The sequence below is a fragment of the Hemitrygon akajei genome, chromosome 14, assembly GCF_048418815.1.
Source record: "Hemitrygon akajei chromosome 14, sHemAka1.3, whole genome shotgun sequence".
Taxonomy (NCBI): domain Eukaryota; kingdom Metazoa; phylum Chordata; class Chondrichthyes; order Myliobatiformes; family Dasyatidae; genus Hemitrygon; species Hemitrygon akajei.
The window spans coordinates 58,690,433-58,710,732 of NC_133137.1; the positions used below are offsets into that span (position 1 = coordinate 58,690,433).

The 20,300-nt window shown below is 42.0% G+C and overlaps 1 pseudogene; it reads left to right on the forward strand.

Moving 5' to 3' along the window:
* The window catches only part of LOC140738189 (1-phosphatidylinositol 4,5-bisphosphate phosphodiesterase zeta-1-like), a 107,544-nt pseudogene that overhangs the window by 59,456 nt on the left and 27,788 nt on the right, over positions 1–20,300 (forward strand).

Below are 20,300 nucleotides of genomic sequence, written 5' to 3' on the forward strand. Positions count from 1 at the left end.
AAAATATACTTGTTTGCAATAGCAAATCACAGTTTTTGCAGCCTGTCATATGTGTGGATGTACAAATAGTGTTTTATTTGCAGTATCATTTTTATTTGTGTTGCATCATATCAATGATGAGAATTTACTGTGCCTCGTGGTTCCAGAGCTTGCTTCAGAAAACTGTGCAATTTAGCTCCCTTGCTTTTGAGAATCTATATCTCTTCACATCTTTCTGCTCTGAAGAGCATCTGCTAATCATCTGACTCATCAGTCCCTTTGTCCTTTAGCTGTAATTGTATAGATATGTAAATTTTTGGCACAATTTTTTCTAATTTGATACTGCTACACTATTGGGGTCTTTTAAATTTTTATATCTTTGAGAAATGTTTTAACTCTGTGCATAGTTTTGATTATAAACCAAGATATATGAATGCAAAACCTTGTTTGGTAATCACTGTTAGGTAATGGATTATTCAATAACTTCCTGCAATTCTCATTTTAATCTTCAAAAGTCAACAAGCTACAGAACAGTGCATTTTCTGTGAATTTTTTCAGTCTTTTATAGCTGACAATGGAAGTCAAAATAATTGGCTGTGTGCATTTAACAAAACAAGTTTCACCAATGTTGTTTTTTGTTAAGGTTCTTCTCTTCAATCCCAAAGGCCAGTTTGAATCAACTTGTTGAATATAATCTTGAAATATTATATTATTGTGAATATAATCTTGAAAAGCTATTGAAATAATCTTGGTGCAGGAATCACTTAAGCAAAACCTACCAATAGAGACCTCAATCTAAAAGCAAACGAACACATTGCATGATAACCATCACAAAAGTAGTGCCATTTTTATAAATATATATTTGGAAATACAAACATTGCTTATCAAATCAATATTTATTGCTCATCCTTAATTATTGTTGATTGGTCCAGATGGTCTTCTTGAAAATCAGTTGTATCCTTTAAATTAACTTTAACAATAATATGATATTATTCAAAAAATAAATCACATTCAATTTCACGATCGTATTCTGCTCTTTCTTATCCTATGATGATTTTCCATGATTATTTGATCTAATTTTAAAGATTTATTTTCAATGATATCTAGTTTATTAACCTTTTTCACAAAAACAAAGCAAATTGTGTGAAATGTACTGTTCTAAAGAATGCCTTAAATTATACTTGTCTCTTTTGAACAGGGGATTTTAGATTACAAATACAGTTTGTCGAAATATGGCATGGTAGTCCATCACCCCTCCTGGGCCATATGTAGGCTGCCAACAGCAGCTTGCTGAGTCCTTTGATCTGGGCCAGTCTTTCAAATGGTCCCCAGGTGTAGTCCATCTTTGAAGATCCTACTCCTCCCAGCAATGAGGTCTTTGGAGCTTTTGCTGGGGCTTTGTAGCCTTGGGTTTTTACAGATTTGTTAGCCCCATGCCCAACTGTCCTCCTTTTGCAGTCGATTTTGGAACTGTTCACAGCAGTTTATAAATTGTATAAGGCCTGTTAATTCTAAAGGACCAATTGTTATTCTGAAGCATCAACAGTAGATCATAATATGTTTCTTGATGCATATGATTTGGTTTATGTGCTGATGAATTTTAATCATGTCACGCCAAATTTTCTGATGCTATTTCTTTCACAGACATCTGTGTATCGTTTGATGCTTTCTTTGGAAATTAACTGTAACCCAGTTCAACAATGGGTAATAGCCAACCATCTGGTCAATATCCTGGAAGAGAAATTAATCACCACGAACTCTGCTGATGATTACCTAACTCAATTATCTTTTCCTGACTGAAGAGCTGCCCATATTGATTGGTGATATTCATGACGTCGTCACAACTCAGTGTTAAGATATGACTGAGCTGCTGGGATTCATAAAGAGAATGGAGATTCTCAGTTATAATCTGGTCATTTTACCTTCTTATTAGGGGAAGCAATCTTTTACAACTATGTGTTGGAATGCAAACAGTACTTGGGAGAACATATCAGTGATTAAGACAAAAATAAATGGCAGACTAAGATTTAGACAGTTGGAAAACATTGCATCCTCCAAGGGACCACAACCTTGTCATAGGGTTTGGAGGCTTGTGTGCCTCAATGACCCAGAGAGCCATGTTGGCTGGCATCAGGGCCTTGTGCTTTGGCACTTGGTAGGATCACCCATAGCAAACAAGTCAAAGGGTAGAGGCCAGGCTAAGAGAGGTCCACTGGTTCTCCAACCATGGGGGTTCAGCTCAGGGCTAGCAACCCTGACTAGTAAAACAAAATTGTTACAGAAACAGCAATGAAGAATACTTCTACAGCTGAGTGTGATGGTATTCCTGAGTCTCCACGTGGGACTTGCGTGAAAGACGAGAGGAAGCTATTGGCGTGCTGAGGGAAACCCTGAACACTGCTAGGGATGGAGGACATTCATTGCTGCCCTAAATACCAGCAGTGTAATGGGTAGTAAGTAAGTAAGTAAAACTTAAAAGGAGGAATAATGAGCTATGTGTATTTCAAGTTCAAAGTTCAAAGTAAATTTATTATCTAAGTACATATACTGTATGTCATCATATACAACCCTGAGATTTGCTTTCCTTTGGGCACACACAGTAAATCCATGAAGCACAAACGAATCCACGTTCTTCTCAGATGCCAGTATAATTGAAGCTTGCTTAAAGCAGGTGGGCTCCTCAGACAGCTAAAGTGAGAGGTTAAAGATCTCAGTGATCTCAGGTCTTTAGTATTCAGCCAGATGCTTTCAGTGGGTTCACCCTTCTGAAGGATGCTCTCACATCGGCTTCAGAGACTGAAATCACAGGATCATTCGGGGCTGTAAGAGTTTGTCAGTTTAGTCCAGAATTGCCACTTCACTTCACCTGTGAGATGGCTTTCCGGAGATTGTACCTGGATCTCCTGGTCCCCAAACTTGAATGCTTCTGATCTGACCCTCAGCATATGGTTAGAACTCATAGTTAATCCAGGGCTTCTGTTTGGGGAAGACCAAGTAATTTTTTGGGGACACACTCATCTAAGGCTGTTTTTATAAAGGAATCTTTGATTTGCATTGATCTTTGGATTGGTTAATCCCTAATAATGAGTACAAATATCTTAAACCAAAAGAGAAGCATGGAAGGAGTTAAATTGAGTGAAACAGAAGGACCCAAGGACAGTGTACAAAGAATAGGATATGATACAGTATTGACTTAAGTAATCTTACACAAGTCACTGAGACATATACTGTTTATGGTGCTGCTAAGATGCGCATTGTACAGCCACATTTGTTCAGTTGCAGCCCTGATTTAAAGATGGATAAAAAAAATCAACTGGCAGAAGGGGATGAAGGAAGAAATAACAATTGGGTATGAAGAAGGGTCTCAAAAAGAATTAGAAAAGAAGCCCAAGTATTTGAATTGCAAATCGATTGTCTTTAAGATGCATTTGGGCAAATAGTTGATTGAATCATTGACTTTTTTTTGCAAGTGCAATAAAACAGGACATAGTGTGCTTAACGTGTACTTCTTTCCCAGTTATCTCTAAGTTCATGGCAAGTTAGTTCACCAAGTATATAGAGTACGTACTGATGGTTGATAGCAAACTGCATTAACACTTGTCTGGAGGCATATGACAGATACATTGCATGGGCCTGCTGAAGTATACATTGGAAACTGGGTTTCATCAGCAGGGAATGACGTGTACCTGTGCTATTTAAAGGAGAAATCTACCACTTACAGCTTCTGTGCGCTTCAATTCAGCAGGCAGTGAACTGCTTATAGATCGCTAGTACAGATTTGGGATGAGCAGAGGTCACAGGGCCGACCACAGAAAAGTGGGCCAATAGATTAATTTATCACACGTGGATTGAAAGATACAGTGAGGTGCACCTTTGTGTTAACAACCAGTGCACCTAGGGACATGCTGCAGCAGCCCGCGAGAGGCACCACACATTCTGACGCCAGTATAGCGTGTCCACAATGTCCTTTAGTGGCGATCCCACTGGTAAGCAACAATAATAAGGATTAAGAGTGTTGGAGTACTCCAGGGGGAAAAGGCAGCCCCCGTCCCTACCCAAGACTCAGGCATGGGTCTTGCTCGCACCTCCAGAGGCTTTGGTTTTCCAAGTGATCACTGCTCTGTCCATAAACATAAAAGTCATTGCTATTTCGAGGATTACTCTTTCCTGGGATATGCCAGTGGTGACCAATGTTTGCTGTTGTTAAGCTTTGTAACTCCCAAACAAACTAATTAAAAGGAAAACAAGAAAGCTAGGAATGCAAGTTTAACTTCATGTTAACTTTAAGTGAGGTGTGCACCTATCATGGGATTCTCTATACTAGTGGTACCCTGAGCTCTCTGCAAGGTCCATCTCTTCTTCAGTGCTCACTTCCTACTTAACTGTGCGCTGAAATTCCTCTTGGGCATTGTCATAAATACAAACTTCAAAGTAAATTTATTGGTAAGGTACATATATGTCACCATATACAACCCTGAGATTCATTTTCTTGCCAACATACTCAATAAATCCATAATAGAATAATAATCACGCTAGCATAAATGGAAAAAACACACCAACCTGAGCATTCAACCAGAGTGCAAAAGACAACAAACTGTGAATACAAAAGGAAAGAAATAATAATAAATAAATATCGAGAACATGAGATGACGAGTCCTTGAAGGTGAGTCCATAGGACATCACATCCACAATTTCAAGTCAAGTCAAGTCAAGTCACTTTTTATTGTCATTTCGACCATAACTGCTGGTACAGTACACAGTAAAAACAAGACAACGTTTTTCAGGACCATGGTGCTACATGAAAAGTACAAAAACTACACTGAACTATGTAAAAACAACACAGAAAAAAACTGGACTAGACTACAGACCTGCCCAGGACTGCATAAAGTGCACAAAACAGTGCAGGCATTACAATAAATAATAAACAAGACAATAGGCACAGTAGAGGGCAGTAAGTTGGTGTTAGTCCAGACTCTGGGTACTGAGGAGTCTGATGGCTTGGGGGAAGAAACTGTTACATAGACTGGTCTTGAGAGCCCGAATGCTTCGGAGCCTTTTCCCAGATGGCAGGAGGGAGAAGAGTTTCTATGAGGGGTGCATGGGGTCCTTCATAATGCTGTTTCCTTTGTGGATGCAGCGTGTACTGTAAATAACCGTAATGGTGGGAAGAGAAACCCCGACGATCTTCTCAGCTGATCTCACTATCCGCTGTAGGGTCTTGCGATCCGAGATGGTACAATTTCTGAACCAGGCAGTGATGCAGCTGCTCAGGATGCGCTCACTACAGCCCCTGTAGAATGTGATGAGGATGGGGGTGGGAGATGGACTTTCCTCAGCCTTCGCAGAAAGTAGAGATGCTGCTGACTTTCTTTGCTATGGAGCTGGTGTTGAGGGACCAGGTGAGATTCTCCAGCAGGTGAACACCAAGAAATTTCATGCTCTTAACAATCTCTACCAAGGAGCCGTTGATGTTCAGTGAGGAGTGGTCGCTCCATGCCCTTCTGAAGTCAACAACCATCTCTTTTGTTTTGTTCGCATTCAGAGACAAGTTGTTGGCTCTGCACCAGTCCGTTAGCCGCTGCACCTCCTCTCTGTAAGCTGACTCGTCGTTCTTGCTGAGGAGACCCACCATGGTCGTGTCATCGGCGAACTTGATGACATGGTTCGAGCTGTGTGTTGCAGCGCAGTCGTGGGTCAGCAGAGTGAACAGCAGTGGACTGAGCACACAGCCCTGGGGGGCCCCCGTGCTCAGTGTGATGGTGTTGGAGATGCTGCTCCTGATCCGGACTGACTGAGGTCTCCCAGTCAGGAAGTCTAGGATCCAGTTGCAGAGGGAGGTGTTCGGGTCCAGTAGGCTCAGCTTTCCAATCAGTTTCTAAGGGATGATTGTGTTGAATGCTGAACTGAAGTCTATGAACAGCATCCGAATGTATGTGTCTTTTTTGTCCAGGTGGGTTAGGACCGGGTGGAGGGTGGTGGCAATGGTGTTGTCTGTTGAATGGTTGGGACCGTACTCAAACTGCAGGGGGTGCAGTGAGGGGGCAGCAGGGTCTTGATATGCCTCATGACGAGCCTCTCGAAACACTCCATGATGATGGATGTAAGTGCAATGGGACGGTAGTCATTTAGGCAGGACACTGAAGACTTCTTCGGCACGGGGACGATGGTGGCGGCCTTGAAGCACGTTGGAATGGTGGTGCTGCTCAGGGAGATGTTGAAGATGTCAGTGAGAACATCTGCTAGCTGGTCTGCACATCCTCTGAGCACTCTACCAGGGATGTTGTCTGGTCCAGTGGCCTTCCGTGGGTTGACCCTGCACAGGGTTCTTCTCAAATCAGCCATGGTGAGACACAGCACCTGGTCATTTGGAGGAGGGATGGACTTCCTCGCCGCCATGTCATTTTCTGCTTGAGAACAAGCGTAGAAGTTATTCAGCGCATCTGGGAGGGAGGCATCACTTGCACAGTCAGGTGATGTTGTTCTGTAGTTGGTGATGTCCTGAATGCCCTTCCACATGCGCCATGTGTCGCCGCTGTCCTGGAGGTGGCTGTGGACTCACTGGGTGTGTGCACGCTTTGCCCCTCTGATGGCCTGGGAAAGTTCGGCCCTTGCTGTTGTTAGAGCTGCCTTGTCGCCTGCTCTGAAGGTGGAGTCACTGGTCCTCAGCAGCACACGCACCTCCACAGGCATCCATGGCTTTACCAGGCTTTAATTCAGCTCCAACACAGCACAGCTTATGGGAAGAAGGCTCACTCCTTCCTTCCTTGGCTCCTCACCATAATAAAGAGTGGCACAGTAGCATAGCGATTAGCACAATGCTTTACAACGCCAACTACAAGATTGGGGTTCGATTCCCGCAACTGATTTGATGTAAACAATGCATTCTACTTTATGTTTTAATGTGGATCTGACAAATAAAGATAATCTTTAATCTGGGCTCCTGATTGGACTTTAAAGTATCAGTACCACCAGCATAGCCATAGGATTATTGGGTTCTTCACGATGAGATTCTGGTCCCTGGATAAACCAGGAAGCATCAAGCAGTATTCTCTGAAAATAATTCCTGAGCATTAGTGCCCTTTGTTGTGTGCTCCACAAGGCCAATGTTGGGCCATATACCTTGCAGAAAGCAGTGGCTGGTGCAGATGGAGGAGTAAATCGATAGATGATGATGAAGAATTGCCCTCACTTGAGTACTTCAAGGGTGCGAAAATCTCTAAAGGACTCCAATCTGCTGGCTCCTCATCTGTTCCCATCTATTACCCTCTTACCATTATTACCATCAGGGGAGAGGACCTACACTTAACGTTTTAGGAAAACCTCTTCCCCTCTGCCATCAGATTTCTGAATGGATTATAAATCCCACAAATGCCACCGCAGTATTTGCTTTTTGCACTGTTTACTTATTTTGTGTAGTTTACAGTAATTTGCACGTATTGCTCTGTGCTGCCACCGCAGAACGGCACGTCAATGATAACAAACCTGATACTGCTTCGGACTCACCGGCCCATCAGCTCTCCCTCTGCGTCCCCTGCCTTCCATCACTACAAAGGGTCAGTTACAGAAATTGATTAACTGGTCAACCTGCATGTTTTTGGAGACACGAGTAACTGTAGATGTTGGAATCCATGGTGACAAGCAATCTGCTGGAGCAACTCAGCAGGCTGAGCAGCATCTGTGGGGTGGGGATAGGGGTAACTGATGATAACTTGGATCAATATTCTGCCTCGGGACAGAGAACGGATAAGAGAGAGAGCCAGTATAAATGGGAAAGGGTCAGTGGTGAGACCGAAGCCTCAAACCTGAGGAGCGCTGTAGGATAGCAGGCAGGTGGAGCTACTCGGGGAGTGGAGAGGTGGAGTTTGGGACACTGGCAGGTGGGTGATGGGTGGAAGCAGAAAATAAAAGGCAATAGAGATGGAGCGAGGTGGGGAGAAGTTGGGGAGGGGAGCAAACCCACATGATTTGGTATGTGGGAGGAAATTGGCGCACCCAGAGGAAGTTCACACAGTCACAGGGAGAACATGTATACTCCACAAAGACAGCACCGGAGATCAGGATTGAACCCAGGTCATCGGAGTTGTGACGTATTGTTCCACCTGGTGTGCTACTCTTCCTCCCGTGACTCAAATACACACACGTTCTTGCCTCAGGTGTGAGGAAAAATAATACAAACAAATGATCCAAGCTGAGAGTTCAAAGTAAATTTATCATCAAATTACATATTTGTCATATATACAATCCCGAGATTCGTTTTCTTGCGTAATCAAATGAAGAAACAGTTACAGGATCTCATATGCAGCATTGCTTTTGAACTTTTTTTTTGATGGCTGTAATTATGCCGCTACTTGTAAGGAGTTTCTACGTTCTCCCCGTGACCGCGTGGGTTTCCTCCAGGTACTCCGGTTTCTTCCCATAGTCCAGAGACGTACTGGTTGGCAAGTTAACTGTTCACCGTAAATTGTCCTGTGATTAGGCTACGGTTAAATGGGGGGATTGCTGGGCGTCTGTTTAATGGAGCCAGAGTCGCGGGTTCAGTATGTGAAATGGCAGACACAGATTACAACTGTTCATTGACAAGCAAGCAACAAAACACTTTACTCACATGTAAGTCGAACAAGCACTCATCCAGGTCACCCAGACTATAGAATCTACAACACCAAGCATTCAAGGCACTTGTTAAATCAGTCCAAGTTACACAACAAGATTAAACGAGCAATAAATAACTAACTAAGTGTGCACCCAAAACATGAGCCCCTCACCCCTGTAACTGCAAAACACCTTCCAAACGGTTTCTCCAGCGCCGAACGCAGCTGTCAGCCTGGAGCGGCTCAGGGTAAAATGAGAGCGACTCGCACACGGTCGTTCACCTTTATACATCTGAAGATGGGAAGCCAGCCGCAGGTATGGCAGCACGCGACCTGGGACCAGAAACCGGTGCCGCAGGGCTCGGGAGCTAACCAGTGGGAAGGCGGCTACATACCTCGAGCAGGCCCATCGTTATCCAACGTGGTGGAAGTGACTTTCAGAACAATTATCAATCCACAAGTAAGTTAACCTTCCATATTACAGCGGCACGGCTAGAAGGGCCTATTCTGCACCATATCTCAATAAATAAATAAAGTTTCTTCCCTAGTCTTAGGCATTCAACACCCGGAAATCTACAAAGAAACGGGGGAAGATAATAAGCAGGAGATGAGGGAGGAGGAAAGCTGACCTCATAGGGTTGTAGAGAATTATTTGAACAGATAGAGAGAACATCACAATGAAGCAGTGTAATTATTCAAAGTGTTAATTATCCCAGTGTGAAGTAACAGCAGAAATGCAGCAGTTAAACTGGAGGCAAATCTCTGAGCATTTCACAGCAGGTTCAGAAGTACTCAGAGACAAGCCTGTTTCCCAGTGACTGGTGAGAACGTCAAGCTCACCACTACAGGGGAAGTTTATGTGATTGTCATGGATATACATAAGGGAGAGTCCGGGGAAGTGCACAGTAGCGTAGCAGTTAGTCAGCACTTTACAGAGTGGCCAGACGCAATTCCCACTGCTGTCAGTGCGTATTTTGTATGGTCTCCCCATTATGGGTTTCTCACTTCCCTCTCACGTTTCAAAGATGTACAGGTTAGGGTTAATGAGTTGTTGCATGCTATGCTGGCGCTGGAAGAGTGACGGCATTTGCGGGCTGCCCAGCACAATGCTTGCTGATTTGATTTGATGCAAACAATGCATTTCACTGTATGTTTTGATGTACATGTGACAAATAAAGCTAATCTTTAATCCTCAGCCTTTAAACACACAGTCCTACTTCACAGAAGCAGGTACCTTGGCCCAACTTATCCACGACGAGCAAGATGCCCATATGCAAACGCCAGTTGCTTGTGTTGGACCTGTACCCTTCTCGCCCTTCCCTATTGAGGTACCTGAGGTACCTGACTTTAGAGGATGAAGAATGCTGATGGATTTATGTGAGGAACATAAGAAACTGAAGAAGGAGTTGTCCATTTGGCCCAGCCTGCCTAGTCCACCCCTCAATAAAATCATGGCTGGCCTTTTAACACATATTACACATATTTGATAAATTTAATGTTTTAATGTGCTAATCTCTGCCTGTGGAGAATTATCTAAACAGAGAGAGAGTACCTCAGAGCAAAACTGTTATAACTATTGATGACACTAGCGTTTGCACTGAATATAATGTAAAGATTAAAAGAGGCAAGACCATTCATCAGAGTAGGGGAAGGAGATCTACAAGAAATAAAACATATGAGGTTGAGCTAAACAAGTAAGAATTGTGGTCCTCCTGAGGAAGGGTATCCAAAGTGATTGAATAAACAGTTCTACTACACCCTATCCCCGTTATTTGCGAGGGATACTTTCCTCGCAGTCGATGTATAGTATGGAAAACGCATTACAGGTTTCCCCCTCAATCTGAAGGTAGCCCGTTCCTATGAAACCGTTTGTAAACCGAAATGTCGTAAAGTGAAGAAGCAATTACCATTAATTTATATGGGAAAAATTTTTGAGCATTCCCAGACCCAAAAAATAACCTACCAAATCATACCAAATAACACATAAAACCTAAAATAACACTAACATATAGTAAAAGCAGGAATGATATGATAAATATACACCCTATATAAAGTAGAAATATTGTAGGTACGGTGTAGTTTCACTTATTGAAATTGGAAAGGCAGTGAGCCAAAATGGACTTGGAGAAAAAAATCTGCACGTACACGCCTATGTACGCACGTACACACATGCGCAAACAACTGCCCACATGAGGCTTCATGGTCATTGTAGTCTTTCTCGGGCTAAACACACATATAAAGCAGGTGTCTTTTTTTCGTAAAAGTGAAAATCCTCTTTGGTTAGTGAAAACAGGTACTAATGTAGTCTTTTGTAGCAACGAGTTGTCGTAAAGCTAACGTTCAAAAAACGGGGAACACCTGTATGTGAATAATTATTTAAATAGAAAAAATAGGGATGCGTTCTGGAGGGCTTCCTAAATATGTTTTATCTGTAATTTACTCACATTTTCATACCAATACGACACAAATGCAGTACCACAAGGCACCACTCGTATTATATTTAATCAATTTAAGGTAATACTCAACATAATAAATTATAGAAAGTTAACATACTAGGGTGTACAGCACTCACTAACGGTGGCAGGTGTGTTCGCTCCGGGAGATGAGTGGTTGTGCAGCTTTACATGGATGAGGTGGATGGTTGTGGGTCGTCAGGATCATCAAGGACAGCAAGGGGTGAAGGGAGACCCACAGAACTCTCTGGCAAGTTAGTGGAACTCTCAGAACTGCCGGTAGCAGGAGATGCGACAAGTGTGAAGGTGGAGTTGGTGTGGATGACACCGGTTTGAAGAAAGTGGTGAGGGTTGTTTGCTTGGCAGCATTTTGTTTTTCAGCATAAGTTTGCTTGTAGGGAAGAAGGATTGACTGCAGGGAATGTCTGAAATGCTGACCCCGTTCTAAACTTGGGTTCGTGTCCATCACCATTTGTGCCAAGTGTTCACCAGCCTTAAAAAATTCTGCCAGTTGCTTCACCGTAAAATCCTTCACCTGCAACTTGACACTTTCTTCTTCATTGTTGTTATCACCTTTAGCCTGAGTTAAACGCAGAAGGTCATCCACACTTATTTCTTCATCATGAGAATCCAGGAGTTCTACCACGTCAGCAGTCTCGAGATCTGAGAATCCTTCCCCACCGATTTTATGGCCCAGGGCCACACAATCCTGGACAGCTGCAGTGAAGGCAGGAAACCCCTTGAAGGTGTGCACACACTCTGCCCAAATTGTTTTCCACACTCCATTGAGAGTGGAAGACCTGACCTCTTTCCAGCATTCATCAATGTTGTTGATAGCATGTCTGATGTTAAAGGACTTCCACCATTCCCTCACCGTTGGTAATCTCCCGGTATTTTAAATTCGTCTGTTGCTTGCAGCATCTGAGAGATGGTTCGCCATAAAAAATACGCCTTGAACGTGGATATCACACCTTGTACATGACTCTTCCAAAGTTAGATATACAACAAAAGCAGGTGCAATTAAAATGTAAGTTTTGTTCCTACATGGTAATGTGTATGATCACGCAGCAGAACTGAGAACAGTAATGTTTGCTCAGAATTACTGATTTATAGCTATAGAAAGATCAGACCAATTGCAGAGTATAAATATTTAACACTTCAGTATGTAAAATATTTAGGCAGGACAAAGAGGAAAGCAGAATATTTGTATGTGCTAACCATAACAAAATGGAGTGAGAAAATAGTGACTCCACCACAATAGAATCGAGACGAGCAAAGATATAAGAAAATATAGGATCCAACACTTCGAGTGGTCTTCAAATCTACAGACTGACTAATAAAGGCAGGAAGAAGGAAAATGAGTAAAAGTTATGGTTTTATACTTGTACGGAATTTCAAACACATTGAAAATAATTGGAACAAAGAAAGAGCAGAGGTGAATCAAAAACGTTTTAAAATCTTGACAGCCAAGGACATCTTGTGCAAATTATAGAGAGCCTTGGTGATACCAAATGAGGAATATTAGGTGCAAATGTCTGGTCTCCCTATTTAACGAAGGATTCACTTGTGACAGAATACGTGCAGTAAAGCTTCAACTGATTGGTTCAGATTTAGATTCTGATTCAATTATTCATCACACATGCATCGCGACATACAGCGAAATGTGTCATTTGTGTTAACAATCAAGACAAACTGAGGTTGTGCAGGGGTCAGCATGCAAGGGATCCATATCCAGACTAGTTCCTGGGCTAGGAGAATGTCAATGAGGAAGTATTAAACAGCTTAGAAGAACAAACTGTAATCTCAATAAAATATAAAAAGTTCCTATGACGCCCAATAAAGTTGATGAGGTTCCCCTTCATGATTATTGACATTATAATGTAGGAATTTGACTTACATTTTAATTGTACCTACTTTCACTGTATACTCAACTTTCTTGGACTCTTCTGTTGAACTGTTTTAGTTCTTAATTTAGTAGGATCTATATTCTTTCTTATATTGCTTAGCTTGGCATGTTTTATTTCTTATAGATCTCCTACTCATTCTACAGAATGAATATTTGCCACCTCCTCTTTTATTCTTTCCATGAGATCCCAATCTGGCTTAAGTGCAGTCTGTTATAACAGTGCACCTGCTGTATGATTGCTAGTGTTATGGAAAGGGACCCCTTTGACTGCACGCTAATTTTTATTTATTTATTGAGATACAGTGGGAATGGGCCCTTCCGGTCCTTCGAGCTGTGCTGTCCATCAAACCCCTAATTTAATGCTAGCTTAATCACGGGACAATTTACAATGACCAATTAACCTACCAGCTGCTGTGACTTTGGAGAAAACCGAAGCATCCGGAGGAAACACACACGGTCATGGGGAGAACGTATAAACTCCTCACAGGCAGCGGCAGGAAATGAACCCGGGTCACTTATACTGTAAACCCTTGTGCCAACCACTACAATACTGTACCACTTCAAACTCTTCTGATTTGTCTGCCCCAATTTGCAGAGATTCAGAGTTCATTAACTTCAGATCCTGCTCTTTTAAATTTCGCTCATTGTACTTCCACAGCAAGACTTCTTTCCTTTTCCTATCCATTCTATTTCATCCAACCTGGACCCTATTTTCCCGTCCCATTTGCAAATTCCTCATCATGATGTCCCTTACCCCAGCACCAGAGACGCAGTGTGATATATCATAGCTTTGACTTGGGCTGCACAAGAGACTATCATTTCTAATTATTATAATATTTTTATCACTAACATATTTGTTTTCCCCCTTCACAGTTTTGCAAGCCAATGAGACTGACTTGCAATTTTGTTATGTATCCTGCAATCTCTGTCCCTGTCCATCTAATGGAAAACATATGGGATACTGTTCTCCAATCTCTTTGAAGTCCTCACCATTGTGCTCTCTAAGAGTCACCATTTCCTTCTTCCTAAATCTACAAATCTATGTAATGAATTAGCTTCTCTTTAAGTATCTCCAGTGACCAACCATCCACAATCATTGGGGTAGGAAATTTTAGAGAGTTGTTTCCCCTACCAGAGATTCTTCTCCATCAGTTTTGTGAACCCATGAACACTACCTCATTATTCCTTTATTTTTGCTCTCTTTATTTAATAAATCTGATTCTGATTTTGAAATCACTATGAATTTTGATTCTAAATAGCCAGTCTATTATCTTGTCACTTCTCTCCTACTAGTGGAAATATCTCATCAGATCAGGTCCCCTAGGATCTAATCAGTCAAACAAAACTGAAGAGTACAGGCCTGGCTTTTTGATAGCTATTCTTGATAGGACAAGTTTCTCATCTCAGCAACTAGCACAGAAAAATCTCTCCTGTCTGCATCCAATGCTAGTTTAATTTGGCTGAATTAAAATTAGACAGACCAATTGCTTACTATTTACTTACAGATTGATTCACTCCCAGAGTTCCTCCTCCATTCTTGTTTTAACATCACAAGACATTCGCGGGTTCCAAAAGCCCATGGAGAGTGATGCAACATTTGACCATCTTCTCAGAAGTTTTTCTGCTTGCCATGCCCTCACTGTGCTCTCACTCTTCTCCGTCGCTGTTTAAGTACAGGGGACCCACTCACACAGGGTGTTTCACACTCCCAAGAGAGCAACAAAGCTCATGCCAATTTCAGTTCTCTCAATCCTTGTTACCATCATTCATTCCCCAATAATTCATCTCAAATTGTAAAATTATAATATTTATTCCTTGTTGTCATTCAAAAACTGGAATATTGACATCAGACTGGATTAACTAACAAGTGGAGCCAAAGAGTTTTGAAGCAAAAAAGCTGTAGATACTGGAAATCTAAAATAAAAACAGAAAATAGTCAGGGGAAACTGAGCAGGTTGGGCAGTGTATGTGCAGAGAGAAGCAGAATTATTGCTTCATCAGATAAAGGATCAAACGTAAGGTTATTAACCCGAAATGTTAACTCTGTCTTTCTCTCCACAAATACTGACTTTCTGAGCATCTCCGACATTTACAGATTTTATTAAAGAAATTGGGACTTTATGCTTAGAGCTTTTTTTCAAAGTTCTCATTCAGCTGGAAGGTGATAGGTGAAGCCAAGTGGGTGGGAAAGGGTTGGAGAAGAAAGATTCTGATTGGAGGGGAGAGTGGACAATAGGGGAAAGGGAAAAGAGAGGTGACCCAGTGGGAAGTATTAGGCAGGTGAGAAGGTCAATGTGGGGAATAGAGGAGGGGGTGGAATTTTTGTTCACCAGAAGGAGAAATTAATATTCATGCCATCAGGTAGGAGGGTACCCAGACAGAATATAAGGTGTTGCTCCTCCACTCTGAGAGTGGCCTCATTTTGGTATAAGAGGAGTCCATGGATTGACATGTCGGAAAGGGAATGGCAATTGGAATTAAAATGTTTGGCCTTCGGGAAGTTCTACTAGTGGCTGTTGGTGCGGATGTGCTTAATGTGGTGGTTCCCCAATTTACAACATGTCTCACCAATGTAGAGAAGGCTGCATCAGGAGCACCAGATACCACAGGGAATCCCAGCAGACTGGCAGGTGAAGAGTTGCCTCACCTGGAAGAGCCGGTTATTTTATTGTCACAGCTCATTAAGTAGAAAATGTTGGAATTTTAGGCAGTAGTTTCAGAAGGGAAATGTTGAGGTCAATTAAAGAGTTGGTCCTTTGAAGATAGGTTAATGCATGTTGAAAGGTGAGTCCTCATATCAAAGTTCAGTCCTATTGTTGTTTGTCATGCCCACTTTCTTGCTGAATCAAATGCATAGCCTGCAAGTGAATAAAATAGAAATAACCCAAAGGTAATATAATAAACTGTAATGAATTAAATGAAATCAAAAACCCAATTAAATGTGATTAACAATAAAGAACAGTGAATGCTTGAATTTCCATATGGGCAGGAATTTCTCCTTCTGTCAACAGCACCAGATGAGCCACAGAGACTTTGGAAAATGATGAAGCGATGGGGTAACTCCTATATGTATCTTCCATTTTAATGTGCCCTGTGCAGATCCTATTCACCCCCATTGTCCAGTCTTAGTTATTGGCAGATTGATAGCAAATCTGTATAAAAATACACTTTCCCTATTCGTACTGCATACCATGAGAACATCAAGAGCTGGATAGTCCTCAGGATTAGTACCTGATTTGGGTTAATATGGCTGAGCAGTTGATGCAGGAAGGCCTACAATGAAATCCTGAGGTCAAATTTGTTGCTGATTATTCCCACTGCTCCATCCTCCGTCCCTGCTCCACCTTTTTATTCCAGAGGGAAAAGTACACCAGGAATTTGCATCTTCAGAATGCCACATATCACAGGCATCCAAGGATTTCTGAAGAATGCAATGGGACGCTAACAGATACATCACAGCATTGCTTCAGGGTTGTGAAGAAGAAGGCTTGGCATAAGATTGGGGAAGAATTCTTTACATTAAGGTGATTAACAGCTAGGATAGCTCACAGTAAAGGGCAGGCCGCAGCCAGAATAAGGAACTCCTATGAAGTATCACAAAACAGTTATAGGGATATGGAAGTAATAGTATTCTGGAAGGAGAAGATAATAAGATCTGCCACTCTTCCAGGCTTATCTGGTGAAATATTAAGTTCTTAAATGTTATCAATATATTCATTAGTCATTTGGAAGAATGACAAGGGAATTTATTGAAGATAAAGCATGAGAAGCTGGTAGAAGGATAATTAAATGGACATCTGGTTTTATATCTTTACTGTAAATCAATAAAACATGCAGCACCACAGAAATGAGAAAAAAAAAACATTTTTAAAAGGCCCTTGTTTCCACCAGTTTCTTTCAATATGATTCTTATCCACTTAAATCAAATCTTCACATTTGGATTCTGGACATATAATGCAATCACTATAAAACAAATGGCTTCAATGAATTATAGTCCATTGTCCCTTCAATGTGATTTACTTCATCATTACATCTATACAACTAGTATTATAAACACAGATGGCTTTTAGAAGAGATAATGCCCGAAGATTTTTTAAATTCATTTATGGGATGTGAAAAGGCATTAAAAAAAAGCAGCATATGAAATTAATCGTGAGTGATTGCAGAGCTTGGAGATGCAATGTGATCTGGCTGTCCTCATCCTTATTTTTTAAAGCCTAAAGAACAGGTACAACAAGCATTTAGAAAGCTAAAAGTTATCATTTATTGCTGGGGAACAGAACACAAAAAGAGGGAGATTATAATTTATACAGACAATGGTGAAACCAAACTGGCTCGACTGAGCACAGAACAAGTTTTCTCATTTAAGAATGGATATAAATGCACTGGAAGTTCAGGGAGGGTTTACGTGACTAACACGAGGAAAGGGTATGTTACTTTATAAGGAAAACTTGGACATATTGGGCTTGTGTCTGACTCAGTGAAGATAATACCATAGACTGAGAATAGTAATTTTAAGAGAATCTTTTCTTTGTGGTATGCTTGTTACAAAACAATAATCATGCAAAACCTGAGCATTGTCTAGACCTTTTGAACATTAAGCCAAATATTTGGGAATGGAACTAAACTCTGCGATATCATTCATTATCAAATCCTAGGATGGGAGGAAATGTATTGATGCTTACAGTTGGGCCTAGTTTATTTGTCTGTTGAACTATTGGGGCACTATCCTTAATCTGAGGTAACTGGTTGGCAACAAACACAACCATTGTCCTTTGTGCCAAATTCTGAAAAGGAGTAATATTAACAGGGTTGTTGTGGTGGGAGATCTAAATTTCCCAAATATTGATTGGCATCTCCCTAGAGTTGAGGGGTTTAGACTGGGTGTAGTTTATTAGGTGTGTTCAGGAAGGTTTCTTGACACAAGATGTAGACAAGCCTACAAGAGGAGAGGCTGTACTTGATCTGGTATTGGGAAATGAACCTAGAAGATTATAAGGCGAGCAGGAAGGAGCTTAAAAATGAAATTAGGAGAGCCAGAAGGGCCATGAGAAGGACTTGGTGGACAGGATTGAGGAAAACCCCAAAGTATTCTACAAGTTTGCTGAGCCTCTGGCGATGATCTTTTCATCATCAATGAGGACGGGAGAGGTTCCGGAGGATTGTAGGGTTGCGGATGTTGTTCCCTCATTCAAGAGAGGGAGTAGGGATAGCCCAGGAAATTATAGACCAGTGAGTATTACTTCAGTGGTTGGTAAGTTGGTGGAGAAGATCCTGAGAGGCAGGATTTATGAACATTTGGAGAGGCATAACATGATTAGGAATAGTCAGCATGGCTTTGTCAAAGGCAGGTCATGCCTTTCGAGCCCAATTGAATTTTTTGAGGATGTGACTAAACACATTGATGAAGGTAGAGTCAAAGATGTAGTGTATATGGATTTCAGCAAGGCATTTGATAAAGTACCCCATGCAAGGCTTATTGAGAAAGTAAGAAGGCATGGGATCTAAGGGGACATTGCCTTTGTCAATCCAGAACTGGCTTGCCCACAGAAGACAAAGACTGGTTGTAGATGGATCATATTCTGCATGGAGGCCAGTGACCAGTGGAGTGCCTCAGGGATTTGTTCTGGGACCCTTACTCTTCGTGGTTTTTATAAATGACCTGGATGAGGAAGCGGAGGGATGGGTTAGTAACTTGCTGATGACACAAAGGCTGGAGGTGTTATGGATAATGTGGAGGGCTGTCAGAGATTATAGCAGGACATTGATAGGATGTAAAACTGGGCTGAGAAGTGGCAGATGGAGCTCAACCCAGATAAGAGTGAGGTGGTCAAATATGATGGCAGAATATGTCATTAATGGCAAGACTCTTGGCTGTGTGGAGGATCAGAGGGATCTTGTGGTCTGAGTCTGTAGGACACTCAAAGCTGCTGTGCAGGTTGACTCTGTGGTTAAGAAGGCATATGGTGTATTGGCCTTCATTAATTGTGGGATTGAGTTTAAGAGCCGAGAGGTAATGTTGCAGCTATATAGAACCCTGGTCAGATCCCACTTGGAGTACTGTGCTTAATTCTGGTCGCCTCACTACAGGAAGGACTTGGAAACCATAGAAAGAGTGCAGAGATTTACAAGAATGTTGTCTGGATTGGGGAGCATGCCTTATGAAAACAGGTTGACTGAACTCGGCCTTTTCTGGTTGGAGCAATAGAGGATGAGAGGTGACCTGATAGAGCTACACAAGATGATGAGAGACATTGATTGTGTGGATAGTCAGAGGCTTTTTCCCAGGGCTGAAATGGCTAGCATGAGAGGGCATAGTTTTAAGGTGGTTGGAAGTAGGTACAGAGGAGATGTTAGGGGTAAGTTTTTATGCAGAGAGTGGTGAGTGCATGGAATGGGCTGCTGGTGGCGGTGGTGGAGGCGGATACGATAGGGTCTTTTAAGAGACTCCTGGATGGCTACATGGAGTTTAGAAAAATAGAGGGTTATGGATAAGCCTAGGTCATTCTAAGGCAAGGACATGTTTGGCACAGCTTTGTGGGCTGAAGGGCCTGTATTGTGCTGTAGGTTTTCTATATTTCTATGTTTCTAGATGTGACTCCATTTTGTGGAGATCTTACTCCTTGATTCATGATTATATTCATTTTCCACAGCATTTCCACAAAGTGGAGTCACATCTGGTGCAAAGGACAATTTTTATTTTGGTTTTGCTAAGGCTCCTTAATGCCACACATGGTCAAATATTATCTTACTTCTTGTCAGCCATCATCATCTTGCCTTTGGAACTTAGCTCCTCTGTCCATGTTCAGACAAAGGCTGCGAGGCGTTTTGTGAGGACGCACCAGTCCTCATCGAGGCATCAGTAGACAATAGACAATAGACAATAGGTGCAGAAGTAGACCATTCGGCCCTTCGAGCCTGCACCGCCATTTTGAGATCATGGCTGATCATCTACTATCAATGCCTGGTTCCTGCCTTGTCCCCATATCCCTTGATTCCCCTATCCATAAGATACCTATCTAGCGGATAGGGTGAGCAGTGTGAAGTCCCTGCGTGTCAGGATCTCTGCAGATCTATCCTGGGCCCAACATATTGATGCAATTATAAAGAAGGTGCAACTACGACTACACTTCATTAGGAGTTTGAGGAGACATGGTATGTCACCAAAGGTTCTAGCAAATTTCTGCAGATGTACTGTGGAGAGGATTCTAACAGGTTGCATCACTGTCTGGTATGGACAGCACTGGATCGGAAAAAGCTGCAGAACATTACAAACTCAGGCAGGTCCATCATGGACACTATCCTGAAGCCATCTTCAAAAGGTGATGCCTCAAAAAGGCTGCATCCATCATTAAGGACATGCCCTCTTCTCAT